Here is a 19,853-nt window from a genome sequence, read left to right on the forward strand (position 1 = left end):
ATCATCACTTGACTCTTCACTAGTGGATGGTTCTGAATCATCCCATTGAGCATGCAGAGCCTTTTTCTTGAAGAACCTCTTCTTTGGTTCCTCAGTTTTGGACTTTCTTTTGAGAAGTGGACAGTCACGTTTTAAGTGGCCTGGCTTATTACACTGAAAGCACATGGGATCTTCTTTAAGATCTTTTCTTTCCTTGTGCCTGTTTGGAAGCCGGTTCCTTCTCATGAAGCGCTGGAATTTTCTGATAAGTAGCGCAATTTCTGATTCTTTATCTGAGTCTTCATTCTCAGATAGGGCTGGGAAAGCTAGAGTTTTCTTTACTGGTTGCTCTTCTTCTCTTCTTTCTTTCATGTGGACTTCATAGGCCATAAGATTGCCTATTAAGTCGTCCAATGTAAGTTTAGATAGATCTTGAGCTTCTTCAATAGCAGTAGTCTTTTTCTCCCAATCAGTTGTGAGAGATCTCAAGATTTTCTTCACCTTTTCAGTCTGGGAATATGTAACACCCAGAGATTTCATATCATTGGTGATGTTGGTGAATCTGGTAAACATCTCTGTGATGGGTTCATCTTTGTTCATTTTGAACAACTCATATTTTCTAACAAGAGATGATATTTTGGCTTCTTTTACTTTGTTGGTTCCTTCATGAATAACCTCCAAAGAATGCCAAATGTCATATGCAGATTCACATATAGATATTATGTTGAATTCATTCTGATCAATGGCACAATATAAGGCATTCATAGCCTTTGCATTTAGGTTTGCCATTTTCTTTTCTTCATCAGACCATAAGTTATAGTCTGCGGATGGAGAAGTGTATGGATGCTCAACAATTTTCCATACAGCAAAGTCTATCGATTTGAGAAAGATAGCCATTCTGCACTTCCAATATCCATAGTTGGAGCCATTGAAGAAGGGAGGACGAGATGTGTGTTGACCTTCAATATCACGAGCATAAGAGGTAGATGCCATGTGTGCTGGAAGACTTGTTACGTCGAAACCAGCAAACCTGCTCTGATACCAAATGAAATTCCACTAGAGGGGGGGTGAATAGTGAAATATGATTATGATCGATAAAATAAAATAACTAAGCAATAAGGCACAACACATAAAACACAGAAGTTATACTGGTTCGGTCAATATCCAGACCTACATCCAGTCCCCAAGCAAACCACTTGAGATTTCCACTATAACATCCGAGTCACCGGATAAATAGTACAACACCCTCTTCCCAAGAGGTCTTCTTCTCTCAACCGAGAAGGGGCACACCCTCTTCCCAAGAGGTCTTCTTCTCTCAACAGAGAAGGGCAACACCCTCTTTCACAGAGGTCTACTTCTTTAAACAAAGAAGGAATACAGTGAATAAACAGAGTTACAATACTTCCTATAGAACCTTCAGAATGATATGAATGCACGAATGAAGGATTCTAAGAATGTTCTGTTTGTCACTCAGAGGATACTCTTTGTCAAAGAGCTGGACTTGACTTTTTCTCTTTTCTTTCTTTTTCTTTTTCAAGGCTCTCTTTTCAAATCACGAATAGAAAATTTTTCTCTTTGTAAGCTCACACGTCTATTTCATTCCTCTTATCTGAATAGTTTATGTGTGTGTGTTTATATAGCTTATAAAAAATAGTCGTTACATTTTGGAATTGTAACTTTTTGAAATGTGAAATGTTAGGTCATTTCAAAAACATCTTTTAGAGAAGTTCGAGAATGCCTTTTTCCATAAAGGTGAAATAGAGGGTACACTAGTCGTTGTAATATTTTCAGGTAATACATATTTTATGTAAAAAGTCTATTTCTTACAATAGTACATTTGAACGTTGGGTTGTAGTTTTGTCTTTATTCTAATTAATGATTTGAGGTACATTAGTACTTCTTTACTTTAAATGAGTGTAAGTACTATGAGTGCTTTGAGATATTTATTTGTACATAGTCATGTCAAGTGTATTCTTTATGTAGTGTATTTCAAAGTCTCCAGAGACAATGAGGACTAAAAAGAAGGTCGACATTCTTTGGGAAGGATATTTAGAAAGGATTTGTTATAGAAGGCATTTAATGCTTTGTAGAGAGAATGATGACTTCAAGTAAGTCGACATTCTATGGTTATGAAAAAAGGTAACTAGAGTCCTTTTAAAACCATATTTTATTTGTTTTTCTTATGTGTAGCCGATTTATGTTTTTGTCTTCTTCTTGTATTTAAGAAACATTTCATTAGAGAAGATAACTAAAGTCTTTTCAAAAACATATTTTATTTGTTTTTCTTATGTAGTCGATTTTATGTTTTTGTCTTCTTCTTATATTAAAAAACATTTCATTAAAGAAGATAACTAAAGTCTTTTCAAAAACATATTTTATTTGTTTTTCTTATGTAGCCGATTTTATGTTTTTGTTTTTTTCCTACATTCCTTTTTTCATGTTGTCTTGTATATAGTGTAAGGTACAATGATAAAATGTCTTTTTCATAAAAGGTTGTAAGAAGGTACAATTATTATATGACAAAATGTCTTTTTCATAAAAGGTTGTAAGAAGGTACACTTATTGGTTTTCAAAAAATAAGCTTTTTGAAACTATCGTATACTTTTATGATATAGTATGTATGAATGAGTATGTAATATGCAAAATGCAAGTTCCTGAAGGTTCTGTTACATATGACTCTAAAGAAGAAAAAAATCTTCATCTTGAGGTAGCCGATTTCTTCATTTGAGCTTTAGGAAAGCATGGCTCATCAAGCTTTTTCTTCAAGGAGTATGATTGCACCATAGTTGTACTTGAACAGGAAGTCTCCATCCTTATTGGGTGAGATATCCTTGCATCAAATACTCGTTAGATTTAAGGCAAAACATATTCAGTCATAATATAACATTATTTCAAGAGAACATATTATCATATCATATAAAATCAAATAAGACAGTGTATCATATTATGTGACATCAAAACCGAGTTTCTCAACAGATGCTGGAAATACACTATGGAACCATGTCATACAGCTGCAACACGTTGGAAATCCACCGAAGATGGAGGATGAACCGATTCTCCATCGGGGGGGGGCTTAGAAAACCGGATGGAGGTAGAGTCGGCCCTTCTTGTTGAAGTGTCTCGCACTTCCACGCAAGAAAAGTGTTTCCCACCTCTGCTGCACCTGCAAAACACAGCCACCATAGTGATTAGCCAACAAGGAAGAAGAAGAACTGGAAGATATGGAAGAAGGCAAGAGAGAGAAAGCTTGGATCTCAAGCTTTTCTTCAAGCATCAATGGAGATAGCATGAGGTGAGGGGTGAGAAGGGGCTGGACCAAGATTCGTGCTCCTAGGGCATGAAAACCAAAGAAAAGACAAGAGCCACCAAGGGTGTCCCTCTCCTCTATACACGATTTGGCCTATTTTGGCATTTTCCAAAAACAGGCTTAAAAAGAAAATATTTATTGGGTGCCTCTTGTAGGAGGGGTTTTTTAAAAAAGTATTTATGAAAAACGTGAATTGGGTTGGCTGGGGTGGATCTCTAAGTGTTTTGATCCAGATCCAATGTCCAAATGGACATTTGGATCCAAATCTTCCAAATCGGCTCCGAGATTTGACCCGCTACACTGTAAATGCATTAATTTCCTCAAATTAAGTTTGATTTTGATGAAATTCAAACCAAAGATCTATAACATCATTATGCACTGTAAACACCCCAAATTTTCACTCACCTTCCTGATATATCCATCAATCATCACATTTCGGTTCTCCAGAAGCAATGAAGGGCAAAATGGTTATTTTCCAAGATTGAACCTTGCAGAAAGTCCTAAAATTTCATTCTTGAGTCTCAAAACTTCTTTATTTAGACTCAGAGACATCTTCAAACTGCAAATCCTCAAAATCTCATGCTTAACCAGAAGTCAGAATTTTCAAATTCAAATTTAGAGTGGCAATTTTGTAGAACATGTCTTTGCATAGCATTGCATGAGCATTTCATATCATTTCACTGCACAACATGTCATTTCGAGATTCAGAACTCTTGATTTTTCAAAATTTTCAATCCAGATTTGATTTTAAAACTTTTCAAAATTGATTTTAAAACTTTTCAAAATTGATTTTAAAACCCTGGGTTTTAAAATTATCAATTCTTCCCATTTTACCCCCAGGACCTCGAATTACGAAAAGTTTTTCTCAAGAAAACAATCTGGATGGTTTTGACATTTCAAAATTTCGCCAGTTGGAAAGAGGGGGACACAATTTCAAATTCATAAGATCTTATTTCAAACTTTTACAAAAAGGCTCCGAATTTCCCTACTTCTTTCAAAATTTCGCCCTCAAGAACCATTTTCTTCCAAGTTTTGAAATCAAGCCAAATTTTGCTTCGTGTTTTCTAAAACTAGCTTACTATTATGAAAATTCCAAAATATCTCATCTGACTTTTATTTCAAATAAGTAACGTGGGACCCGCCTCGAGGTGGTGTCACACTCAAATTCTCAAAAATTTCTTTTATTTTCAAAACAGTGCCCATTCGGAAGTGACACCGATTTATAAAACTTTTTTATGATTATTTTATTTTCTTTATTTTTAACTCAATGTTAATAAAATAATTAGTGGGCCCACGTAGGTGGCACCCCGGTAAGACTCCTTGCCAAGAAAAGCAAACTTTTTTCAAATCCAATGAGGTGGCACCACCTTAAAAAAAAAAAGAGAAAAAGAAAAGGAAAAAAAAACAAAAAAACAAAAATTCATTTTTTTATTATTTTCTTTTTAGTTATTACTTTTCAGCCCCAAAATGGAGCCACCGTGAAACCCTACCCAAAATCCCATTTTTACCTAAGTTTTTCAAAATTCCTCTTAAAAAAAAAAAAGGAGTCGCCCCCCTCTCAAAACAGCGAGCTTTTCAAAATATTTCAAAATTTTGTTTTAAAAAGCTTATCAAAATCGGTTAAGAAAGGGGGATAAGTCTCGGATTTGGGGGACAAAAGGAAGGGGGGAGGCCAGTCATTAAAAAGGAGAAGGGCCCAACACGGAAGGGGGGTCTGCGATTTCCCAGGGAGGAGAGGATTTTCTTTTGAACTCCATCGGCCATCTCCCCTTTTCCGCCTCTTCTCCTCTCGGCTAGCAGGAAGTCGATGAAATAGTCACCCTTTTTGTTATCGCAGGGACCCTTATCTGCAAGGAGGGCTCTTCATTTTGGAGGATTTTCATCCAGATTACAAGGCTCCACGAAGAGGAAAAGATTGGCCCTCACTGAAGCTCTTGGCTGCCGTGATCAAGAGGAGACCCACGGCTCTAGAACTCTCATCCCTCAAAACCCCGGTTCCTCTCGGCTGGCAAGAGGCCGATTGATGTTTTTTTTACATCCTCTTTGGTTTTCGCAGGAAATCCAGCGTATTCCATTCCCTTTAGCTCAGCATGCAGAAAATCGCCCCTTTTCCTACCAACTACAGGTCTGGTGTTGTGGTTTCTACATTTGCAGCGTGAAGATGTTGTGATTTCTGAATCCTGAGCCTTTCTCGAATATGTATTGCAAGAAGCTCTGGCCAAAAGAACAGTTGGTGATGTGTTTTGATTTCCAGCCATTCGATCTAAGTTTGGACTGATGAGTATGTGAGGTTTTCATTCTTTTCTGTTTTGTATTTTACAATTTTTGATTTTTTGTTTCAATCGATGATCTGATATCTTGTTTTTCATTCCCTGTAATTTAGTTCACTTCCTTTCATTCCTCGATTTTCCTGCTTGGCATTCTTTTGATTCTTTTCTTAATTTTCTGTGTGGTGTTTTACAGCATTGTATTTCCTAAGTATTTCCCATCTACTGTTGTTCATTGATTGATTTCATGTTTTTCATTTATTAAATTCCTGTTGTTCATCATTTGATTTCACTCTTCTTTGTAATTTCCAGTTTTCATTCAGTTTTCTGTTTTTCAAACATTTTCCTATTTGCTTTCATTTCAATCATCCCTGTTTTAGTTTTGTTCAGCATTAGAATTGTGTTTTTTGATTTCCAATTCTGATTCATCATAATGTTTTTGTTTTACCTTCATCAAAGGATTCATGTTTTCTGGTTTTTTTTACAAATTTTGTTCATGGTTTAATTTCCTGTTTCATATGCTCTAATGTTATCCAATTCAGTAAATTCCTGCAGACTTTTGTTCAGTATGCTTTCTGCTTTGCCTTATTTCTCTTTTGCTAACTGCATTTGTAATTGTTGCATTTTCTCATTTCTTATTATTTCTTCATTCTGTATTTTAGCCAATTTCCTATTGTCTTTCTCATAGACTATTTCCAATTTAGTCATTTTTGAATTTCCTGTTTTAGTATATATTTCATCTAAACTGTAATGCTTTTATGTTTTTATTTCCAGATTTCGTACTGAATTAGATCTTAGCTTTCTTGTTTTAATTTTTAGTTTAGATCTGCAATTGTGTTTTCAGTAAAATAAGTTTTTAGAAATATAGGTAGATGCCTTTTCCTGCCAATATACCTCCCTCATCACATGTCATTTAGCATAAATTTAAGCATTCTTCGTTGTATATGATATATATATATATTTATACCTGTTTCCTTGAGTGTCTTGTATATCCATTCCTTGTACTAATTCTCATTTTGCAGGAAAATTTGGAGGATGCTGATTCTTTCTACGCTATGTATTTCATTTATTTTGATTTATGTCAGAGATGTAATGATCGAACTTGGAATAATATTTACTTTTACTGCTTAGATTAGGCTGCATCTCATATAGTTTGATTTCAGTAATATCCTGATTCTATGATGCATATATCTCCATTTTCGAAATTCACCGTGGATGAACACGAATGGCACGTGCACCAACTCTTAGAGAGTTGATGAACTCGGTGGAATCCATATTTACGGCCCTAGTCGGAATATGGACGAGACCCAGATCCATCATCTTTCTACTAGTCACACTGAGCCAACACTCTTAGGCTATCTTAAAAATGCACATCATATTTCTAAATTTTCAAAATATTGTGAATTAACTCAAGTAAACTCTGAACATATTCATGGCCACAGTCAGAATATGTGAAGGATTTACTTTGGTTTAATACACATTTTCCAACCAATTTTTCAGAAATCTTTTCAAAGTGCATTCATTCATTCAAATCATCTGCATCAGCTGTTTTTCTCATGATTTTCTTAAGAGATTTTCACTTCATGGAATCGATTTCTCAAGGAACTATGAAGATTTTTGAAGTTGGATTTTCCAAATCAAAGTTTTCCCGTGATTTTCCCTGAAAATATTATTTTCTTAAGACACGTTCAAAAGTAATTTCTCATCTTTCTCAAGAATCCAAGTTGATTTTCAGACATTTCAAAAGACAAGATTCTCAGGAATTCAATTTTCTAAGTTTTGAATTTCCTTCTCCAAAGAATTTTCTATAAATTTTCTATCATTTTCCTAAGAAAATTCTCAAAGACTGAGTTTTCCCAACAAGTGCTTTCCTTTTCAAATGTTCATCTTTTCTCAAGAATTTCTTTCATTTTTCCGAGATTCTCATTTCTTCATGGTTTTCCAAGTCTTTATAAACTTTCTCAAAATTTTCCTGAGATTCTCATTTCTTCATGATTTTCTAAATCTTTATAAACTTTCTCAAGATTTTCCCGAGATTCTCATTTCTTCATGATTTTCCAAATCTTTATAAACTTTCTCGAGATTTTATCGAGATTCTCATTTCTTCATGGTTTTCTAAATCTTTATAAACTTTCTCGAGATTTCAAATCTTCTTCGTCTGAGACTCCTGAGAGATTGATTTTCATCTTTTCCTGAAAAATTTTCAACTCCAAATATTTTCTAAGCATACATCATATTTTCCAACTTGCATTCTACAAGATTGCATAGCACATGCCTGAATTCTCTGTGCATTTAGGATAAAATACAATTTCGATGATTTAACTAAGTCAAGCACAATTTTGGTCCTTGGTTCGATTACCCCTGTTAAAGGGGGCAGGAACGGTCGAACCTCATACCGACAGGTCGAGCCCCATCCCATGGATTTTCCCGCAATTTTCAAAATGGAGGCGAGTATTTCAAAACAATTTCCAAAATCCGGTCAAGTTTGAATCGCGAAAGCATTTTCCTCTCTCTTTCGCAAGGAAGGGAAGACAAGAAAAATTTTGCGACGATAACAGGTTTGGCGACCGTGATAGGACCTGTCCTCGTCTAATCAAAATTGTGCTTGACTTAGTTCAATTATCAAAACTGTGTTCACAAAATGTCAGCTCTTTTACTTTTTATATCATGCGGACCTAAGAGCCTAGATTCTGACCTAGCTGACATTGATTGCATATAGCCTAGGCATGGTTTGGTAGGACCAGATTGAGGAGATATTTTCATGCTCACATAGACTTAGGTCTAAATACAACTCTCCTCAATTTAGGATCTGAATGCAAACAATGTATGCTTCTTCATGGATTTTCAAAATCTATCTCTCTAGGATTTATAGCCCTCTATTTCTTGCATGTGATCATTTTTCAAAATCTCCATTACCTATCATTAGCCGGTCTTCACGTTGCTGGGCTCTCTTCCAGAACCCTAGTTTGGGACAGAGCCTCACAACTGGGCCAATTATTTGGGTTAACACCCTCCTACCACGTACCGCGGGCCACAGTCCGAAGTATATCGGTAGGCGCTCAAGGATGTTGGAAAACCTTACCTTAGAACCGGAGTTGAAATTATATGCCACGTACCTCAAATTTCGGTTCGGGTATATCGGCATAACTGGATTGGACAGAGATGATCTGAGCCTAGAGTTAGGATTAAGGTCCTACAACTGTTTTCAAAATGATGCATCTAGAGTCAGCCTTTTAGGGAGTGCTGTATGTGCATAAATGTTTGTGCAGGATGTGATTGTATGCTACTTTTATTTCCCTCATATTTTCCCAAAAATATTTTCAAATTTCCATATTCTCATCCTTTCCCTTTACTTTCTCAAACCCTGGATGACTTTTTAAGGTATTCTATTTCTTTCAAAACTCAAGGTGATTTTTCATTCTCCCTTTCTACTAGATCTCGAATTTCCAGCTGCATTTTTATCCTGCCTGCAATTTTCCAAAACCATATGTTTTCTCTCATTGGATTTTCAATCCTTTTGTCTGTTTGCAAAATTCTTCATCTTATTTTCCTCAGGCATACCTTAATTATTGTGGCGGAAATTGTTTACCCACTTGCCTTCTCCTTATTCTAAATCCGTTTGCAGATTGTTTTTTTTAAGAGATATCTCTTTCCTTCAAAAATGGTGTTTTCCTCGTGGTTGACGACCTCGCCTAGGTAACAAGGCACATTTTCCGTTGTTATTCTCTTACAAAGAATGACAACACAATTGTCGTGATTTCAGCGACGACTCCATCCCTAGTAATGGGATATTCTTCCAATTGTTTACTATATTGTCAATAATCATTTTCCTCCCAATCCAAAATTCCCTCAGAGTCTAATCAAGACTTTATCCTGCAGAGAGCATCCACAACATTTGATGGTTCGAACAAGGTCAGGAAGAAGAACCACATCACCACAGTACTCCTCAGCCTCAGAAGAAGAGATGGGCTCCCCACGACCCGTCAGAAGTGAAGAACAACAACAAGGGAACGATGGCACAGATCCTCAAGTGTACGCGATGTTTCAAAAAATGATGAAGAGGATGATGAGTGAGCAGGCTGGCACCAGCTCAGACAAAAATCCATTCAGTCAGAAAATTAGAGATCGTGTGGCCAAGAAATCAACCAAGGATCATGTTCAAGATACTTCAGACGAAGAAGAATCAACAGATTGTTGAGAAAATCTGTTTTGATGTCACATAATATGATACACTGTCTTATTTGATTTCATATGATATGATAATATGTCTTCTTGAAAAATGTTATATAATGACTGGATATGTTTTGCCATATATCTAACAAGTATTTGATGCAAGGATATCTCACTCAAAAAGGATGGAGACCTCTTGTTCAAGTACAACTATGATGCAATCATACTCCTTGAAGAAAAAGCTTGTTGAGCCATGCACTCCTAAAGACCATCTAAAGAGATCAGCTTCCACAAGTTGAAGATTTTTTTCTTTAGAGTCATATGTAACAGAACCTTCAGAAGGATGCATATTGCATATTACATACTCACTCATAAAAGCTATTTCATAAAAGTATACGATAGTTTCAAAAAGCTCCTTTTTGAAAATAAATAATTGTACCTTCTTACAACCCTTTATGAAAAAGGTATTTTGACATGATTTCAAAATGTAATAATTGTACCTTATATCATATACAAGACAACATGAAAAGAAATGATTTCAAATATAGGAAAAAGACAAAACATGAAATCGGCTACACAAAGAAAACAAATATAATATTGGTCTTGAAAAGACTCTAGTTACCTTCTTTAAAGAAAGGATTTCAAATATAGGAAAAAGACAAAACATGAAATCGGCTACACAAATAAAACAAATATAATATGTTTTGAAAAGACTCTAGTTACCTTCTTTAAAGAAATGATTTCAAATATAGGAAAAAGACAAAACATGAAATCGGCTACACAAAGAAAACAAATATAATATTGGTTTTGAAAAGACTCTAGTTACCTTTTTACAAACTCATCGAATGTTGACTTACTTGAAGTCATCATTCTCTTTGTATAGCATTAAATACCTTCTGTAAAGAATCCTTGTTAAATATCCTTCTCAAAAATGTCGACTTACTTGTAGTCTTCATTCTCTTTGTAGACTTTGAAAAACACAACATAAAGAAAACTCTTGACATGACTATGTACAAATAAATATCTCAAAGCATTTATTGTACTTACACTCATTTAAAGTAAAGAAGTACCTATGTACCACAAATCATTAATTAGGATAAAGACAAAACCACATGACAACCTACAATCCAACGTTCAATGTACTATTGTAAGAAATAGACTTTTTACATAAAATATATATTACCTAAAATATTACAACGACTAGTGTACCCTATATTTTACTTTTATGGATAGAAGACTTTCTCGAATTTCTCTAAAGATGTTTTTGAAATGACATGACATTTCACATCTCAAAAATGCTACGATTTCAAAAAGCCAACGACTATTTTTTTAAGCTATAAAAACACACTCAAATGAACTATTCAAAAAAAAGGGAATGGAATAGACAAGTGAGCTTACAACGAGAAAAATACCTATTCGATATTTGAAAGAGAGCCTAGAAAAAGAAAGAGAAAAGAAAGAGAAAAAGTCAAAAATAACTCTTTGACAAAGAGTATCTTCTGAGTGACAAACAGAACATTCTGAGAATCCTTCATTCGTGCATTCATATCATCCTGAAGGTTCTATAGGAAGTATTGTAACTTTCTGTTATTCACTGTATTCCTTCTTTATTGAAAGAAGTAGACCTCTGAGAAAGAGGGTGTTGCCCTTCTCTGTTGAGAGAAGAAGACCTCTGTGTAAGAGGGTGTTGTCCTTCTCTGTTGAGAGAAGAAGACCTCTGTGGAAGAGGGTGTGCCCCTTCTCTGTTGAGAGAAGAAGACCTCTGAGGAAGAGGGTGTTGTACTATTTTTCCGGTGACTCGGATGTTATAGTGGAAAGCTCAAGTGGTTTGCTTGGGGACTGGATGTAGGTCAGGGTTTTGACCGAACCAGTATAAATCCTGTGTTTATTGTGTTGTGCCTTATTGCTTTATTTTTTACTATATCAACTTGCATCGTATTTTACTATTCACCCCCTTTCTAGTGGAATTTCACAGATGATACCGAGGAAGAATGCGAGATCATTCATGGAGCAACTCGCAAACCAAAGGTCCAAGCAATAGAAAAACCGCTTCAAGCACAGTTCAAAGAAATGGCCAAAGTTGTTAAAGACCTGCAAGCTCGCGACAAGGGCAAGAAAGTCTTCACTAGCGAGGATTTTTATGATGGCTTAGAAGGAGACGAAGAACTGGAAAATCTGCCCCGCAAGTTCATCAAGTTTGATGATTCTGGCGATCCCAAAGCCCATCTCACCATGTTCTTCGCCGAATGCTCCAAATTCAAGAGAGACAATAGGGCCCTATTTCTCTGTTTTCCTCGTAGCTTAGAAGGCACTGTCGCTAAGTGGTACTCCGAGCATATCAATCCAATCGAGCTGCGAGAATTCGATAAGGTGGTCAACCTATTCATTGAGCAATTTATGTTCAATACTGAAAAGCTCCCAACATTGAGCCATCTCTGCAATCTAAGGCAGAATGAAAATGAAAAGGCAAGGGACTTCATTCGCAGATGGAGAGAGACTTGCAACAAAATGACGGATCCTATATCAGAGAGGCATGCTTTATCACTGATCCTCAACAACTTTTCACAGCCTTTGAGGAGTCTCATTTCTACCTCACCATCCAAGTCTTTCATAGAGCTTACTGAACGAGCCGAGTGGCTCGAGATGGGGTTTGAAAACGGTGTCTACGATGGTATCACCCTCGTCAAGAACAATCTAGATCCAAAGAAAAAGGCAAATTTCACCTCCTCCGCCAATATCAGCCGCAATGATAACAAAAGTAGTAAGGGCAACCATGCGGATCGAGAGGAAAGACAAAATAGCAAGCTATCTCAGCCCAACTTTCCACAAAAGGGAAAGATAAAGCGTGAAGGTTGGAGTAGTGATCGAGTGTTCACTCCTCTCAAACAAACACTCGAAGAAGCCCTTGAATTCATGCTGACTAAGGGATTAGTGAAGCTCCCAAAGGCCACAACTCCTCCCACCATCATGGGAAGGTTCAAGAATCAGTTTTGCAAATTCCATCGGGCAGTGGGGCATGACATTGATCATTGTTTTGTCTTCAAAAATATTATTCAGGATTGCATTGACAAGAGCCTCCTTGCTGAAGAGGAAGAAGAAGACGAGCTGGCCATTCTGACCAAGCCTTTCCCAGATCATTCAGAAAATTGATGATGCCAAAGTTTCCTGCTTTCTTCCTTTTGTTTTGCCAGTCACCTCTGAAATTCCACTAGAGGGGGGGTGAATAGTGAAATACGATAAAGATCGATAAAATAAAATGAACAGGCAATAAAGCACAACACATAAAACACAGAATTTATACTGGTTCGGTCAATACCCAGACCTACATCGAGTCCCCAAGCAAACCACTTGAGCTTTCCACTATAACATCCGAGTCACCGGATAAATAGTATAACACCCTCTTCCTCAGAGGTCTTCTTCTCTCAACAAAGAAGGGGCACACCCTCTTCCACAGAGGTCTTCTTCTCTCAACAGAGAAGGACAACACCCTCTTTCTCAGAGGTGTACTTCTTTCAACAAAGAAGGGATACAGCAAAGATGAGAAAGTTACAACACTTTCCTATAGAACCTTCAGAATGATATGAATGCACGAATGAAGGATTCTTAGAATGTTCTGTTTGTCACTCAGAAGATACTCTTTGTCAAAGAGCTATACTTGACTTTTTCTCTTTTCTTTCTTTTCTTTCTCTTTCTTTTTCAAGGCTCTCTTTTCAAATAATGAATAGAATTTTTCTCGTTGTAATCTCACACATCTATTCCATTCCCTTTGTGAATAGTTTATTTGAGTGTGTTTATATAGCTTTAAAAAAGTAGTCGTTACATTTTGAAATCGTAGCCTTTTTTGAAATGTGAATTGTTATGTCATTTCAAAAACATCTTTTAGAGAAATTCGAGAATGCCTTTTTCCATAAAAGTAAAATATAGGGTACACTAGTCGTTGTAATATTTTAGGTAATACATATTTTATGTAAAAAGTCTATTTCTTACAATAGTACATTGAACGTTGGATTGTAGTTTTGTCTTTATTTTAAATAATGATTTGAGGTACATAAGTACTTCTTTACTTTAAATGAGTGTAAGTACAATGAGCGCTTTGAGATATTTATTTGTACATAGTCATGTCAAGTGTTTTCTTTATGTTGTGTTTTTCAAAGTCTTCAGAGAGAATGAGGACTACAAGAAAGTCGACATTCTTGAGAAGGATATTAACAAGGATTTCTTACAGGAGGTATTTAATGCTTGTACAAAGATAATGATGACTTCAAGTAAGTCGACATTCTATGGGTTTGTAAAAAGGTAACTAGAGTCTTTATCAAAACATTTTATATTTGTTTTTCTTTGTGTAGCCGATTTTCATGTTTTGTCTTTTACCCATATTTTAAAATTATTTCTTTAAAGAAGATAACTAGTCTTTTCAAAAAAATTATTATATTTGTTTTCTTTATGTAGCTGATTTCATGTTTTGTCTTTTTCCCATATTTAAAAACAAATTTTTAAAGAAGGTAACTAGAGTCTTTTCAAAACATATTATATTTGTTTTCTTTATGTAGCCGATTTCATGTTTTGTTTTTTTCCTACATTTCTTTTCATGTTGTCTTGTATATGATGTAAGGTACAATTATTACATTTTGAAATTATGTCAAAAATACCTTTTTCATAAATGGTTGTAAGGAGGTACAATTATTAGTTTTCAAAAAGGAGCTTTTTGAAACTATCATATACTTTTATGATATAGTTTTTATGAATGAGTATGTAATATGCAATATGCATGTTCCTGAAGGTTCTGTTACATATGACTCTAAAGAAGAAAAAAATCTTCATCTTGAGGTAGCCGATCTCTTCAGTTGAACTTTAGGAATGCATGGCTCATCAAGCTTTTTCTTCAAGGAGTATGATTGCACTAGTTGTACTTGAACAGGAAGTCTCCATCCTTTTTGGGTGAGATATCCTTGCATCAAATACTCGTTAGATTTATGGCAAAACATATTCAGTCATAATATAACATTTTTCAAGAGGACATATTATCATATCATATAAAATCAAATACGACAGTGTATCATATTATGTGACATCAAAACAGAGTTTCTCAACATTCTCCCCCTTTTTGATGATGACAAAATATGCTCCCCCTATCAAAAAGACATTATGCATAGAAATAATAATATGATAAAATATTGAAAAATGTTTAAAGAGAGTATTTCTCCAATAATGGAGACAGGTTTTCTCCCCCTTTGTCATAGACAAAAATGAAGGGATCAGAGTAAGAGAGTTTTTACAGACCAATAATAAATATTACAGTCCAAAAAAAATAAGTTTATCCCGAAGGTGGAGTATGTTGATGTGTTCGGTTGACTTAATCCGACTGGAGGGTCCATAGAGTTTGCTGCAACGAGGCTTGACGGCGAAGAATACGATCCTGAGAGCGCTGGACATCCATCAGAGCAGGGAAGTAATTGATGGTGGATGTTGGATCTTCTTCATCAGAGCCGGGCATGTGCAGGGACCTTAGATTGAAGGTGGTAGCATCGAGGACCTTAGAGGGATGGAGGAGGACTTCGTTGTGAAGGGGTACTTTGAAGTATTTGAGAATGGGAGTTATGAAACACCCAAAAAGAAGAGGCTTGAATTTCTGATAACGAATAAAAAGGTTGAAAAGAATGGAGGACCAGTTTATCAGAGTAGAGGAGAAAATGGCGTAGATAAGGAGAGAGATTTTTCGTGGAACTAATCCCTTGCGGGAAAGCTTGGGATAGATGTTGTGGAGAAGAATCTGGGCAAGTAATTGAGCATGAGGTTGGAGATTCCTCATGTGCCAGGGAAGTTGGTAGCAGTTGGTGCAGAGAAGAATTTTTCGAAGTACTGATCATTCGATTGGTACTATGTTGTTGAGGTCGGTGGCGGTGGAAGGTAGGTTTAGAATTCTACCTAGGTCGGAAGCATCGAAAAACATCAGCCTTCCTCAGACTTTACTGGTGATTGTAGTTTGTTCATGATCAGTAGAAAAGTTTGTATAGAATAGTCGAACTAGTTCAGGATAGTAGGCAGTTTGGGATGAAGAGCCTAGTAGGTGTTTGAGTTCGGGGAGATAGTTGTCTAGGTCAAATAGCATGAAATCTTCATATTGAACTAATTTTCCTTCATGAATGGGTCGAGAACAAAGTAAGTTGTAGTCATGAAACAGATCTGGATACCTTAGATCTGCGGCAGTGATTGTAGAGTTTGAAGAGGAAGCCATTGCAAAAGGAAGTTGAGAGAAAATAAGGAAATTGGAATGGTATGTAAGAAGATAGTGAGCTACGAGTGGTATTGGTGAGGAATGAAACAATCGATTAAATAGAAGAGAGAAAATAATTGTGACAATAATTGAATGACAAAGGAAGTGAATGATTTTTGGATTATAGTTTGAATAAGAAAATTCGTGAGTAGTAAGTTAAGGAGCTTGTGAATGACAAATCAAATCAATGGTGGAAGATAGTGTATTATATTGGTGTGTATTTTAAGGACATAGATTTGAACAAATTTGTATATATATATATATATGAATTTTACTATGGGTGAGTTTATCGACTAGTGAGACAAGTCATTAATAGAGTATGGGGTGTCATGTTTTGAACTTGAGAGAGTGAATAATTCAAAAAGTTTAAAAGAATAGTTATAGAGTGAAGAAAATAATGGCCTAATAAAACAAGCAACTTTTTCTACATGATTTTACTTTATGTGGAAGTATTCCTAATTCGTGAATGGAGAGTTTGGAATAGGACAACCCATGGGGTATGAGTGAGAGGCAATAATAATTTTTATTTAAGAAGTATATATATTGATAAGCGTGAAAGAAGAGTGAATAGACATAAAAAAGATGATACAGATATGTAGAGAAATGAGAAAGGTTATAAAGGACAACAATCACTTGATTTAGATATGACATAAAGTAGAGTTAGATTAGACAATAAATAAAGTTTTGCTTGAAGACAAGACTTTTATGAATCTCGATTTAAGAGAGATATAAAATATATGAGAGAGTCATGGTCACGGATGGAAAGTCACTTCGTATGAGATAAAGAGAGAAAGAGGAAATAAAAGGGTGGTACTAGTAGTACTAAAAACAATAGAGGACAAGTTGTCGAAAAAGGAGAGTTTAAAATATTATTTCATAAAGGATGTGACAGGATGATAATAGATTATACTTAAGCTATGAAATAACCGATGATATAGTAAAAATTTACGTGAAATATAACCACTTAAAAGGTGATACAAAAAAATAATAATCACTTTGAATTTTTATAAGAGGTTTTAAGATTTTAGAGAAGTATATTGATAAGAGGTCATGAAAGGGAATATATCACATGAATATAATTAATTAAGAATAATAATCAAAGTTATGAGGAATCATGTTTGGAGGTCGGCTAGCTTATCGTATGAGAGGTTGTCACAAAAAGACAAAAGATATAAAAGGTGTAATGAAATGAGTGATGTGATCCAAGTCATGATAGCTTTTTACTTAAAGTAAATGGTTCTTATGGATATACGTAAAAGGAGATAGGACAAGAAGTCGTTATGAGAGTGTACTTGAAAGATGACAAGTTGAAAGACATAAAGAATGTGTCATGATGAATGTGTTTCTATGAGTATTGAGAGTATACGAAAATATGAAAACATAGTTTGACTTTGAATAGTAAAACAAACACAAAAAAATCGATAAGAAAAAGCCTTTTAAAATAAGATTTTATCAAAAGCAATAATCTTAATAAGTGTGATTAATTTATAAGTCACTTAGTTTGCATATTCCTAGTTCTCTTCTAATACGTGTGAAGTCTTCATGTTTTAATGGTTTAGTGAATATGTCTGCTAACTGTTGATTAGTGGGTATAAATTCGAGTTTAATAATGTTGTTTAAGACTTGTTCTCTTAAGAAGTGATGCCTTATTTGAATGTGCTTAGTTCGTGAGTGGAAGATAGGATTTTTAGATAGGTTTATAGCACTAGTATTATCACAGAAAATAATTGTTTTTTCAAAATTTAAATCAAAATCTTTTAAGGTTTGTTTCATCCAGATTACTTGTGTACAGGCTAGGCTAGCAGCTATGTATTCGGCTTCAATAGTTGACAAAGATACACAGTTTTGTTTCTTACTGAACCATGATACAAGAGAGTGCCCTAGCATATGACATGTTCCACTTGTGCTTTTTCTATCAGATTTACTTCCAGCAAAGTCAGCATCGCTGTATGAGATTAGATCAAATGTAGAGGATTTTGAATAGAATAATCCAAAATCAACTGTGTCTTTTAAATATCTCATTATTCTTTTTACAGCTTTAAGATGTGATTCTTTTGGATTTGACTGAAATCTAGCACACAAGCAAACACTGAACATAATATCTGGACGGCTAGCAGTTAAATATAGAAGTGATCCGATCATACCTCGGTATACCTTTGTATCAACAGACTTACCATCTTCATCTTTGTCCAAAACAGTAGTAGTGCTCATAGGAGTAGATTTTGAAGCAGTTGAGTTCATGTTCAACCTCTTCAGAAGTTCACGAGCATACTTAGATTGATTGATGAAAACTCTATCCTTGGTTTGCTTAATATGCAGTCCAAGAAAGTAGGTGAGTTCTTCCATCATACTCATTTCAAATTCTTTCTGCATGGACTTAGAAAATTCTTCACAAAGAGTGCTGTTAGAAGATCCAAAGATGATATCGTCTACATATATTTGAACAATTAGGGAATGATTATTCACTATTTTAACAAATAATGTAGAGTCTTCTTTGCCTACAGAAAAATCAGTTTTTAACAGAAAGGTTTTAAGTCTATCATACCAAGCACGAGGTGCTTGTTTTAAACCATACAAAGCACGTTTGAGTTTGAAAACATGATCTGGATATTGTTCATTTTCAAATCCTGGAGGTTGTTTTACATAAACTTCTTCATTTATAAATCCATTTAGAAAAGCACTTTAAACATCCATTTGATATAATTTGAAATCCATATAGCTTGCATATGCTAAAAACATTCTAATAGATTCAAGTCTAGCAACAGGAGAAAATGTTTCATCAAAGTCAATACCTTCCTCCTGGTTGTATCCTTGAGCTACTAGTCTGGCCTTGTTTTTTATAACATTACCTATTTCATCTAGCTTGTTTCTGAAGATCCATCTTGTCCCAATGATCGGATGATTCTTTGGTCTTGGTACAAGATCCCAAACTTCATTCCTTTGGAATTGATTCAATTCTTCAGTCATGGCTAGCATCCAGAACTCATCAATGATGGCTTCATCAATCTTCTTTGGTTCAAGTTGAGAAATGAATGCCATATTTGCATTTCGTTCTAACAGAGCTCTAGTCTGAAACCCCTTTATCAGTTCTCCCAAAATCTGCTTTTGAGGATGATCTTTGATATCGACAAATGTTCTTTGATGATCATCTTCATTAGACTTAGTTGTGTTATCTAAAAATAAATCTGTACTTTCAACATCATCATCGTTAGTTTGCTTATGAACAGATTGATCAATAGATTCATAGAAACTAACATGCATAGATTCTTCAATAGACTTAGAATGCTTATTGAAAACCCTGTATGCTTTACTATGACTTGAATATCCTAAAAATATGCCTTCAATAGATTTAGCATCAAATTTATCTAGGCTATCTTTTGTGTTTAGGATAAAGCATTTACAACCAAAGACTTTGAAATAGTCTATTCTTGGAGTTCTGTCATAGAATAGTTCATATGGAGTTTTATTTAATAAGGGTTTAATGAGAACTCTATTTGTTATGTAGCATGCAGTATTAACAGCTTCTGCCCAAAAAGATTTAGCAAGATTATTGTGTTGGAGCATAGTTCTAGCAGATTCCTGAAGGGTTCTATTCTTTCTTTCTACTACACCATTTTGAGGTGCAGCTCTAGGAAAGGCAAAGTTATGAGAAATACCATGCAAGTTACAAAAATTTTCAAAAAGTTCATTTTCAAATTCTCCTCCATGGTCACTACGGATTTTAACAATAGAACAAGATTTTTCATTTTGTAATTTTTTACATAAATTTTCAAATTGACAAAACGTATCACTTTTGTTTTTCAAAAATATCACCCAAGTAAATCTTGAGTAGTCATCTACAATGACAAAAACGTAT

The sequence above is a fragment of the Nuphar pumila genome, chromosome 7 (assembly GCF_984573655.1).
Source record: "Nuphar pumila chromosome 7, dmNupPumi1.hap1.1, whole genome shotgun sequence".
Lineage (NCBI taxonomy): Eukaryota > Viridiplantae > Streptophyta > Magnoliopsida > Nymphaeales > Nymphaeaceae > Nuphar > Nuphar pumila.